The sequence below is a fragment of the Catharus ustulatus genome, chromosome Z, assembly GCF_009819885.2.
Source record: "Catharus ustulatus isolate bCatUst1 chromosome Z, bCatUst1.pri.v2, whole genome shotgun sequence".
NCBI lineage: Eukaryota > Metazoa > Chordata > Aves > Passeriformes > Turdidae > Catharus > Catharus ustulatus.
In genome coordinates, this window is record NC_046262.2 from 52640357 (window position 1) to 52653580 (window position 13224).

The window sequence follows — 13224 nt, forward strand, 5'->3', positions numbered from 1 at the left end:
GTGACATAATTACAGAGCTGAGTTAAAGTTTGATTTTTATAGGCTGCAGTGAACAGATGGCATGCAGATTACAGAGCAGATTTCAGCAAAATGAGGTGGCTAATTAGTTCACTGAAAACAGTACCCCTGCTTTCTTAGAAAACATAAAGTCTTAGTTAGGGATCTCCAAGAAGCTGTTCAGTTTCATACAGAATTCTATTCCCAGGCTACTTGACTTTAAACCAGACTGTGCTAAGATGTAAGAATATGGTTCCATCTCTGCACATGGTGATGTCATAAATATCTGTAAGCCTTTCAGAAATCTCAGTCAAGTGCTAAGTAGTCAAGGCACTAAATTTTTCACAAGCATGGGCCAATGTTACTTAGATTCCATACGCTGACTTCTAAAACCAGCTAACACTACTGATGATGGATGAAGTTTGGCAAGCAGAACATTCAATTTAGAGCAGTAATATTGCTAGAAAACTGTATAAAATAAGTAGGCATATTCTAAAAGTTATAGTACTACACTCTGTTACATACTTAGCTTTAATTGTCCAAATTACAGGTAACAAATGCTGGTGTTCTCCTTCCTTTCAAGTATGAGCTCACTGATTATCAGCTTTGTCTTTTTGTCTTTGTCAAGAAAGCATGGTGTATTTTGAGACAGAGGTATATTTTTCTATTCTAGCCCATGAGATTAAACCTGCTGTCTAGTCACAAGCAGAATTTCCTGGAGCTATGTCACACCAGTGGTGTGTTGTTGCAGCAAGGGTGGCTACCAAGAAAGGACTTTCCACTCTCTCTTTAGACCAGAGGTAATGGTGCAATTTTGTACCCAGCAGTACCAGAAAGACACCAAGAAACCAGAGTGAGCTCTGTAGAGCAGCATCGTGGTGGTCAGGGCTGTAGCACTGACCCTTTGAGGAGATGCTGGAGGGCTTAGGGCTTCAACCTAAATATATGGGTAGAAAAACCTTAGTTCTTGTATGTATTACATCACGACAGTTATACAAAATATTCAATATTGGGCCTAGCAATTTAAAAGAAATTGAGCAAATGCCTTTTTTTGCATGCTTGAAAGATCACTGGAAAGCAATAATTTACTGAAGCCATTTAAAATTTTCTCCTTTTCTTAACAGTTTAATGTGCCATTTCTATAATGATTGTTGGACATCAGACTCATTCTTTAGTTCTTGTTTTACACACACACTGAGATCCAGCTATTTCTTTCAAATTTTACTGTTTTGTCAATTCACACTCAATTTAAGCAATTTCAGTTCTATGGTTAAATAAAAATTGCAGTTGAAAAACTGCACAAGGACAAAATTGTTTATTGCATTTTGTCAGGCTATCCTTTCTAAAGTGTACCTTGTAATACTTTTTGTTTTGGAACAAGTAAATCTGTTACAAAATCACTGAAGCAAAATAAATCCCTATGAATGCATACTGTTTGAAGTTATGTTAAATTTTTCCTCTCTCTTTCCTGGACATACCTAGACATGCAGAAGCGACTTATTTAAACACAATTAAAGTGGTGCAACATAGGATGCTTTTTTAAATTATTATTTAAATTTTTGGCTAATCAGACTAATTTTATCCTCAGTTTCCTCAAAGTTTAGGTAAGGACCCCATTATTTTTATGGCTCATATGGCAAAAATTTCAGTTTTTGAAATAAAAACAGGAGTCACAAAGATCAGCTTATGAGAGAAAAAGTAGTGAGGCCAGTAGCTACTAAAACTGAAATAAAAATTAACATGAGTATATTTGAGTATTCCACAAAATTTCAGTAGATCTGTGGATTTTATATTAAAAATATTTCTAAAATCTGTCTTCTAATTCCATATCCTACACCAGGAACCAAGTTTATGCTTTCAAGGCTGTGTGAAAATGTACAACAAAAATAGTAACTATCAGAAAATTTTTTCCAGAAGTGCACGCCAAATAAAAAAAAAGCTTACTACATATGACTCACTCTTCTTGAAGTCAGTAGTGTTATTTATGTATTTAAAACCATACATAAGCCTCTGTATTTTATTAGCCATAGGCTTTATTTTGCAAAGCTTCAGTTAATGACAATAATTGAGTGATAAGTAGGAAAAAATAATAAATGCAAGAAATACCACACACACAAAAAAAATTAAAATTTAAAAAAAGAAAAAGACAAAAGAAATCCAAATTCTATCATTGTTTGGTACTTTAAAAGACATTTCTTCCATTTGGCTTTCAAACCTTTTCCAAACTGTTGCTTTCTCATAAATTTTGATTTAGGTCATCACGTGTGTTTCTAGTCCCACTGGATTAGCACACAAGTATAAGATAAAATCTTAGACAAAGTCACAAACAATGTTAACAAAGAGGTATCCAGTAAACTTTTCACTTAATACACTCTCTGAAAGAAAGTTGAGAACATTATTGGGCTGGTGTCTCATCAGCTGCTGCTAAGACCTGGACTTCTGTCAACACTGAAATAAGGCTTATTAAAGACCTAAACAGGAGTTTTATGATTCATTGTTTTTATGCTTAAAATCACATAGGCGACAGCTGCAAAAAGCAAACATCAAAAAGGTCGGATGTTCGGAAACTTCAAGACTTCCTAGATCAGAAGAAAAAGGTCCTCCCTTTTCTCAAGATGAACAAAATGTTATGCTACAGAGGAAGAAATATTCATCTATCATTGAGCACTTCTTCCTAGCACAGGGTGTCATATTTTGACTCCAGTTGTCAACTAAAAGTCATGCAGCCACTCATACACTAGCCTCCAGGAGGAACGTGGAGAGATCAGAAAAATAAAAGTTCATTTTATTTAGCTTGGAAGAATACAAAGATGTGCAGCTGGAAACCACCTCAGAGACACATAAAGCTCTGATGGAACTAGAAACTTGCTTGTTAAATCTGATTTCCATTTATGACAAGGTAATCCACCTCGTCAATCAAGATAAACTCTTACTTGATTGCAGCAAAGCTTTTGGTAAAATCCCTCCCAGGATCCTTCGGGATAGAACATCCATCACACAGCTGGACAAACACATCATGGGGTGGGTGAGCAGTTGGCTCACAGGTCAGGCACAAAGGGTGGCATCAGTGAATGGGGTGATGTCAGACCAGGAACCTGTCACTGCTGGGGTTCTGCAGGGCTCCATCCTCAAACCTGTGCTCTTCAGCATCTTCATAAATGGCTTGGACACAGGACTGGAAGGGATATTCAGTAAGTTTTTCCAGCAACACTAAACTGGCAAATGCTGCTGACCCCCTTGAGGGAAGGGACAATATACAATTATTAAAATCATATCTACTTAAGTAGCTGAAATACTCTCAGTAAAAAAAGGACTCCCAAGGACATATTTAGCACCTTCTTTTTAGATACATAGATGCATCTGTAAAACATGAGAACAGCTTTCCAATTAATATTCAAAGGACCAAAAATATATTTAATCACACGATTTAAATTACTTAAACTAAATTGTTAACTAACAGTTAGTTGGTTTAATTCCTTTTTAAAGTCAAACAATTAATCCTTTCTTTTCTTTTATGGAAGGTAGCCTAAAATCTATTAAACTCAAACACCAGTGACACTCAAACACATGAAACCACATCAGACCAGAAAACAGGAATTCCAAGCAAATTATTAGCAGACCTTTCTAGGAATACCTGTGAGGAAACCAAAGAGACACAGTTCTACAGAGGTTGGTCACTAGTTACTCAGACAGCTACACAGATCATTTGAGTATATTAATATAAATTCCATCCCTGTTTGACTCCTTAGATTATATTTTGCTTGCAGAGATATCAAATAAGGTGAAATATCCCACACACAAAGTTAATGTTCTGATTGGAAAACTGCTCATCTGAAATGCATTTTGATCTTAATATTAACCTGAAATGGCCCCCTCTCAAAATCCTCTTCTGAAATAATACATTCCAAAGTTCTGGTTTATTGATTCTTTAGAGCACCACTTTTTTATGCTAAAAACAAATGAAATACTGAACCAGTATGTTGGGTTAATTGTGTGGAAAGAAAAATCAAAAGAACCAATCAGTTTCAGAGAAAACATAAAAAAATAATTTATAGGGGAAGTTCAGGGTTCAGAGCAGAAATAGCAAGTAAGTAACTGCTTGGAATAAATATGTATTCATGTTCTTTCATAGTGTGTCTGTGATGACAAAATGGCATTGACATGAATATGTATTTAACTATGCTTTAACTATGTATTTGATTAATATTCTTCTAGTAACTAACTTCTGTGCCAGAGAGATAAAGACTCTTTCACCTTTCATTTAACTAATGCTAAAGATCTTTCTATTTCTCCTCATCCAGTTCTGATACTACAACCACATTCTCCAGTAAAATGTCTGAAATAATTGTGACAGTTTATGATTTGATTCTTCTCCTGAAGGGACTGATGAAATGAAAGAGTCAGCCATCACAGGGTTTGAGGAATAAAGGTGACAAATAGGCATTCCTAAAGTGAGTGGAATCACTTGTGGGTTTTAGCCTCTGTTCCATAACTCACGGAGAGAGAATCGTTCTAACTGAAATATCTAAAATCTTTGAAGCACACCTAGTAGGGAAAAGGACTGATACACTGTGTAAGAAACCAAAGTAACCATGGCATGCCATGCAGTAGCTGTGTAGAAGAAAGGAAGACCCCCGAGAAAAGTGAAAAATTAGGATGTGATTTTTACAAGCTAGAGAATGCTCTTACCACTAAACACTGTCAGGTATGATCTTTAGAGAGGTTATACGTAATTTTTTTCTCTTTAACTGTTGTAGACTATCATAAAAAAGATAGCAAATATAGAATTTTTTTCAAAATATATAATTTTATATGAATTTTTCCCAATTAATGTGTAATCAAGACTATACCCAGTTATCCATTGAAGACTTTTTAAAATTAAGCATTAGAATAGATAAAATTTCACAGTATATGTAATTCATGTTACTTTTAGTCCAGTATTTTCAAATTATTTCCATTAATATCTCAAATCTGAATTTAAAAAACATACTTGTAATATATGTGTTTTCTTCACAAGATTAATAGAAGCAGGGAGAGAGGAAAATCCAATTTCTAATGGAATACATGAGCTAGAAGTTTAAAGTTTTAACAAGTTAGTAGAGAGACAAAGATAATGTGCTAAACACTATAAAAAGTCTAGGAAAAATTATGGCAAATTGACTCAAATTAAATACTTATACATTGACTTTAATATAGCAAATTATGGACTTCACCAAAAGCACATGAGTTTTTGAAGGAGTAAAATATTATCTGGAATCATGTATATCAAATTGTAGATTCTCTGAACTTCTTTAAAGAGAAGCAATTTTTTGTTTTTTTGAGGACTTAACCCTGTGAAACCTTTAAAAGTTTGTAGTGCTGCCAAATGTAGAATGGTCTGACTGCTGACAGCTCCTTTGTTTTCAAGAGTATGGAGAAATGTGAATAGCACAGAAGAGCAAAGCCTTTTGGTTATAAAACAGGCAAACACTCATCCTTTTTTGTTTGTTTGTTTTTCTGCATAGAAGACATGATGAATGTATTTGTCAAATACTGTTGAATAAAAGTGAATTCTGTTGCTAGAAATCTACTTGTGCTGCTCTTATCTACCATAGTTATGACAGATATATGTTCTGGAGACAACCTCAAAAGAGATGGAGTCTGGCAGAGAATCTGCTGATAATCAGCTTTCCCTTGCAAAGCTTACTCTGCAATGGAGGATTTTGAATCATTAACAGAGATATTTTACTGTTGCAAAACCCAAGTAAGTTACTGAGCTGCTGTGACTATCTTGCTCTGAAATACACTTCATTCAGAGTAAAAACATTACACTACAAGGTTTTACTGCAACAAAAAGCCAGCATGAATGTTCTGAATTGAGTCAGTGTCAAGATTATTAAAACAAGCAGTTATAGTCTACCAAAATTAACAAAGAAATCCTGAATCAGCAATTGTGACTATGTAATCTGTTGTTTAAAGCTAAAAAGCAATTTACAAATGATGCCTGGGTTTGGAAAAGATTTTTTTCTTAACAGCATGAGGTTTTTATTTTCATTTATTTGTTTAGAGAAAATATAAAAAAAATAAAAGTTCAAACAGCACTGATAGATCAGGAAGTTCTAAGTTTCTGTTGTTTAATTGCCCAGGGTACAAGTCCTACTGAAAATTTGGTTAAGTCATGCCTGAATCTAATGTTATTAACAATTTCATTTCACATTTGCCAAAAATATAAGTTCTGGCCTCTACTGTCATACCTTTAAGTTTCACACAGTGGTTTAAATGTCAGTTTATTAATTACAGGGCACTGAACACATAAACGACATCATTTGACATAGAATACAGCTAGACACAATGAGTATATTAGAGCCAAAATAAAAAGCTAAAATCATTCATACAAAACATCCTAGAATACTGGCAACTTTACTCATAGCATAACTAAATTTCCTGTGGGTAATAAGGAATCACCAATATGTGTTAGTCAGAAATAGTCAGAATGGTCAATACCCAAAAGTAGCTCTGCTTGCTTTAAATCAAGGACCTGATGAAACTTCACGGATACATAGCAATTACCTACATAAGAATTCTGAATACAATCTTGAAATCAAATAATACCTTAGAGAGTTCACACACCAAGGAAAAAAAAATTCCTAATTAATTTTTGAAAAAATATAAGAATCACCTTAAAACAGGATTAAATGTTTTCATATTCAAATATATGGGGGGAGAAAAGGCCTAGAGGTGAAAGAGATACTCTGAGGTTCTTCACTTCAGTGAAATAGCCTCAGGTCATGGCTTGAATTCCTAGAGGAAATTGCACTGACAAAATCCAATTTTTCTTTAGGAAGTTTCAGAATTCGTAACTTAAATACAAGAGGAAACCTGAAAAAAAAGGCATAAGTTTTGTCTCAGCAATCAGTGGAAACTGTGTATGAAAAACTCTATGTGAATGTCAGCATCAAATTTAAGCTCTGAATTCTTACAAATGACGCATTTATGCAACCTGTGCTACCTCCTCTAGAATATTTTATTTTCCAGATCATTGTTTCTTAATTTTTCATGTATAGTGGCAATTATAGATACATATATGCTATGTATTGAACTTGATCCTGGGGTTTGTTTTCTATATAACATAATTACCAAGTTTAGGTACTTAACAAAAACAAAGAAGTGGCCAAACTCAGGAATTTGGTTGCACATCTCTCATCTGGGGGTTTCTCTCTGAAGGACGGAGATATCTTAAGATATCTTAAGGTAGGTGAGGTGGCAGGGTCAGCAGCTATTCTTGCTCTCTGGTTCTGCATCAGAGGAGGATACTTTGAGTTGCTGTTTTTGAGGATTGGCTCCCCCAGGGTTTTTAGACCCAAAGCCTCTCCTCCACCCCTTCCCGTCTGGGCACTGGGACCAACACTGCCCCAGGGCTGTTACAACCAAAGCCTCTCCTCCATCCCTTCCTGTCTGGGCACTGGGACTGACACTGCCCTGGGGGGTTTTTAGAGTCAAGGCCTCTCCTCCATCCCTTCCTGTCCAGGCCCAGCCGCCATCACCGTGCGCTGCCCAGCCTGCTCCACAGTGCTCCCTGCAGGCACAGGGGAGTCACCGCATGGGCCCTGCCCGGCCATGAGCCTGCAGCGCCTCTGCTGGCCGTGCCTAGAACTGCACCCAGGGAAAGTACCCACGGCCAGGAAGGGTCCCTGGGCTCCTTCTCTGGTTCCTGTTAATGCTGCAGCTGTTGTTGTCTGTTTGCTTTGTAACACACACTAGTAAAGAACTGTTATTCCTATTCTCATCTTCACCTGGGAGACCCTTAATTCCAAAGTTATAATAATTCAGAGGGAGGGGATTTACATTTTCCCTTCCAAGGGAGGCTCCTCCTTTCCTTAGCAGACATCTCTCTTTCCAACCAAGACCACCTAGAAAACAATGCTTCTGCACATGAGAAATGTTGGTCTGTCAAATCCTGTGCAACGTCATTGTGGAAATTCTGACAGTAGGAATCAGCAGATTTTCTCTCTTTATCCAAGAGTATTCTGCAATAGATATAAAGTATTAAAATGTGGATTGTTTTCAGTTTTGTTCTTTTTCTTGGCCCATATACTGAATTTTATTATTATGTGTTGTCCATCTTTTTCTTTCTCTGGCATTTCTTTTGTTACTTCTGATGTACTTGGAGTTTGGCATATGCTATAACAATGCAAATGTCTGCCATTATTTGTCAAGCCTTGTGAGGTAAAATTCCCAACAATTTGCTGTTCTCTGTATATGTATATTTGCATTACAGTAATTTCACGAATACAAGCCGCACTGTTTTGACCAAAATTTTGCTTCCATACCGTGAATGCGGCTAATATTCAGGTGCGGCCAATATGTGAATAATTTTCTGACATTTTCAACCCTGGGAGTGCAAACCAAGCCAGCACAAACTGCGAAGTCGAGCTCCTGCCAGCAAAACCCTGCATTTACGCGGCTGTTACAAATTGGTTACTCTGTTGCACGGTGGGTGGAGCTGCTCTGTGCAGGCAGCACAGGGGGTGGGGAAGGCAGGGACAGCTCTCTCCTGCTGGCCCCGAGGCTCGGAGGAGGCAGGGGCTCTCTCCTGCTGGCCCCGCGGCTCAGGGGAAGCAGGGGCAGCTCTCTCCTGCTGGCCCCACGGCTCGGAGGAGGCAGGGGCTCTCTCCTGTTTGACCCCGCGGCTCGGGGGGCTCCCGTCCCATCGCCGCCGCAGGTGCCGGCGGGCTCTGTGCCCCCCCTGCCGCGGTGGGGCAGTGCCGCGCTGGGGTGACTGAGCCCAGCGGTGGCAGTGGCTGGCCCCAAGCGGTCCTGCCGAAGTGGCAGCGCCGAGCTGGGCCACTCAGCCCTGTCAGCAGCTCCAAGCCCTCATGGCCTGAGCCCAGCCAGTAAGCCCCATCCTGCCGCGGTTCTGTTACTATTTGGCAACTTCGTTGCATGCGGGTCCTCTCTGCGAACAACAGAGTGGCTTGTACTCAGGTGCAACTTATTTATGGACAAAAAACAAAATGTTTGCCAACACCCGGCGATGCGGCTTATGCTTAGTGCGGCTTGTATTCGTGAATTTACTGTATGTTGTGCAAGATCAAGTACAAAGTCAAAACTACATTCCAGTTTTATAAGCAATGTAAAACAGAAAATCTGTGACATACAAAGTGAAATAGTGTATAATACTTCTTTATTCTCTAAAATGTCGTAGAAATATTCAATGACAAACACATCTTCTGTATTAACTGCAATACTTTTTGTGTTGATTAAAAAAAAAGTGTATGTTTTTATACACAATTGAGTATAAAAATTTAAAAGATTGAAAAATTGTTGAAAAATTGCACAAGTGTAGTAGCCCTCTTTTTCTTTGCTATTTTTCAACAGTTATAGGTATTTTCACAGGAAAGATTGAATAAGCCTAAGAGATCTGGGTGTGCTATGATCTGTAAGTACCTGCATTGTAACTCAGCCCACTTCTAACACTCTCATTTATGTTCACAGATTGGGGATGTAAGAAGTAGTTTTCTTAGAAGTTCCTAAGTGACTTTAGATATCAAATCTCATTTTCAAATGTTGCTTTGCACATATAAACTCCTGTCTGAGTGAAAAATTTCTTCTACTCAGGGGTGCTAAATAAACACAAACAAATGATTTGTTTGGATCACATCTGTTTCTTTAGTTCAAATCAGACTTTCATGGTCCACTGTACCCTGCCCACTCAGAGCAGACAAAAACCGCAATTTTGCCTGATGCATTTCTTCTCCAGATATTCTCCAAATGTCTTAGACAAGAGATTTGGAAACCATGAAGTTTGAATATTCAAGAGTTTCCATTAAAGTCCATTTGTTGTTAATTACAGTAAATTCACAAATACAAGCCGCACGGAGTATAAGCCACATATCCGGTGTGTTGGCAACATTGATGTCTTTGTCAATAGATAAGCCGCACCCGGAATATTAGCCGCACTTTAGTTCGCCGCGAACTTTCACAAAGTCGTCATTTAGTAACACAATCGCGGGATCACTGGGGCTTACTGGCTTACTGCCGACCTTGGAAACATTGTTTCCAAGTGAAAAAAGACACACCCTTTATTTACAAGCCGAAAAAGACAGGAACAATAGTGTGGTCATTTTGCGAGCATTCCCAATGGATCCGCGTTACCTTTAAACAGCCACTCAGCCGCGCGGGCAGGCAGTTGAGCTCCGAGCGGAGCCACATCTCTGTGCTGGCACAGGAGCGGCCGTTGTAGCCCTCGCAGCCCACAGGGGGAGCGGTCGTTGTAGCCCTCGCAGCCCGTGGGGGGAGCGGCCGTTGTAGCCCTCTCCCTGCGGGGAGAGAGGCTCCCCCAGCCCTCTCCCTGCGAGTCCAGCCAGCCCCGTAGCCGCACAAGACTGAAAACACTTTAAAAAGTACAGAGAAATATCACACACTTTTATCGAACTGCCGAGGTAACTCACCCCGATAACAACCCCCACCCCTCAGTAACGCCGCCATCCACAGGCAGGCAATAAGCTGTTCTCTGATTGGTTCATCGTCGGAACAATGGGAAACCATGGATTTCAGACTGTTTTGGCTCGGGACTGGACCAGCATGATACTAGGTAAGGGCAGATATCACATTTTTGTCCATAGATTAGCCGCACCGGAATATTGGCCGCATTTCCGGGTTTCCACCAAAATTTTAGTCTTCTTGCTGCGGCTTGTATTCGTGAAATTACTGTATGTTATTTACGGGGGAGAGTTGTAAATGCATTCCTCTGGGGAGAAAGGAGATGCAAAAAAAGTTTCATGTTTTAAGACAAAGTCAGAAAACAGAATTGGAGGTGTTCAAAAACCAACCACATTGTTTAGCTTGACAAAAATTAACCTTATGAAATTGCACCGTTTTAAAATTTTGTTGCTACTGCAGCTCTTATTAAAATACTTTTATGAAATCTGAAGCAAGAAGTTTAATTGTGTAAGAAAAGTATTCAATTTTGCTGAGGGTAGAGCATGATACCTCGGGTACTATAATTTTCTAATAAATTATAATTAATGCAAATTCTTCACTGGACGTGCGACAGAGATAGAAATTTCTTTAAGTGAAGAGATTATTTAATGCCATAAAATTTATCTTCAAGAAGATCTCTTCTACTCCTTTTTTGAACACTCCTCTTTCGAAGAAGTCAAATACAAGTTTTTCAAGTTTATCTTTCATACAATATCTTGAACCAGCAGAAGAATTGGTTAATTTAGAAACTGTGATCATAATACTTCCTTAATGTTTTTCTCCTTAGTATCCTAGCAAGGTTTACAAAGAAAAAGAAAAAATTGCTGAGATTTAGATGCATAAGACACAAGTGTTTTTATGACCTTCAATAAGTCAAGGGTTATACCTTAAACAGAAGTACAGCCCTTTTTGTCTTCTTTGAGTATTCCTCATCCCAATTTCCCTGCCACCTTATCTGATTAGTTGCATGTGAAATTAACCTTCAAAAATGATGACAAGAGGGCAATTACTTGTAAGACAAAAAGTCTCAGAACAATAAACCATCCAATCCCAAAGAATGTAAATCAGACGTGTAACAGTGTTTGGTTATTGGAGTTCCACAGATCTCTGAGTTAAGGATATTTTTCCAATTTAAAAAATTATTTTTAAAACAATGTGAAAAATGCATCATCTTTTGTGAAGAATTATTAAAAATTAAATTATTAATACCAAAATTTCAATAACTTTTTTTCTCTCTTAATTTCCCAGTCTCTCTTTGACAAACCAAATGTCAGAAGTGTCCAGAAAACAACTTCAGTCATTCTAAGATGTTTAAGGTCCATATAATAACAAGGCTACAACTAAAGGCAAATTAATGTTTCAAATCAGGAAATGATTTCACAGCCATGCAATAAATTTTAATTTTAATCGGGAAAATTATTTTCCGTGTATAATTCTAACAGTAAGATACTACCTAAATAATGAACTTTAAAAATATTTTTTTAAAGTATCTCTTGATTTAAATACTTGAAACATGCTTGGGGTGTATATTTAAAGGGTCACTTGGAAATTTCCAATGTCAGGTTTGGCCAGCAGCCATTAGGAGTCTTTCATTAATTTTCTGAACACCAGGGTTGTGCTTTCTCAAGTGACATATTTATTTGCACATTTCTTTTTTAACTGCTGATGAGAAAGAAAATGACAATGGTATCACAGCTATTCCATATTAAAATAGTGCAGACATATATTTGCAGAATTGGTGTTCTGTTTAGGCCATCCAGTTCCAGAGCTCTATTCATATCAGACCTCTGCAATTTGAATATCTTCATGAAGGGTATTTATCATCGTTTTAGTACTTGGTTCCTCTGTAAGAACTGATCTAAATGCTGTCTTTGGATCACACTTATGCTAGGAGAATTTGGATTTATTGTTTCTTAACCTGACTTAAATAATACATTTAAATAATAACACATTTTTTCCTAAGAATTTGATGAGTGATCTGAAAAATAGTTGCCTAACATAACCTTTGAAGGTGCAATAGTCATTTATGCATACAATGTACAATCATTTCCCTAATGAACTTTTGTTTACACACCAGAGTTAATACTAGGCATCTAACATGCCTGATTTACAGACAGCAAGTATAGCTGCAGGTCATATTATATTATATTATCATGAGCTGTCACAGAAGCTCCATAAAATATAACCACAATGATCAAGAGATTAAAAACTCAGTTTCTGCCTGCAGAGGGTCAGTAAGGTTCAGCCTAAGGATAGTAGATCCAGGAGGTCTGGATCTCTCTCTCCAGGAAGTGCAAGATGGGTTTTATGCATAGAGAAATTGCCATATGGAACAGCTTGCAAATGAAGCTGAAGGGCATAAGAGTCTCTGAGAAGCAAATCCCACAGTATTTTTTAGGTAAGGGAAGAATAATCACACTGATTAGAAAACATCCCACAACAGACACTTCCTGCAGCATTTCCAGTGCTTCTTATTGTCCACACATTTAGTTAAGAGAAATGAGGTATTATACCTTTCCTTTTATTTCACAGCTTCTTGTAAGTTTCCTTGCACAAATTAGTTAGAAGAGATTTGTTGTTTCACATCCATCCATGGAAATTTCTTAAATGTCTGTTTATATTTATGCAAATCCAGTCCATAGGGTATCTTTAGCTCTTAGATTTAGTAGTGCATAATAAGAATGAAGAGTGTCATGTTTCATATGTGTTGCAGTTCAAGAGCAATGCAGGGTTGCATGTGTAAAATAAGAGCAGGGACATTTAAAT

At 37.6% G+C, this 13224-nt stretch overlaps 1 protein-coding gene across 1 annotated transcript in view; it reads left to right on the forward strand.

The window, feature by feature from the left end:
• The window catches only part of PRR16 (proline rich 16), a 420408-nt gene that overhangs the window by 340118 nt on the left and 67066 nt on the right, over positions 1-13224 (forward strand). The window lies entirely within an intron of this gene.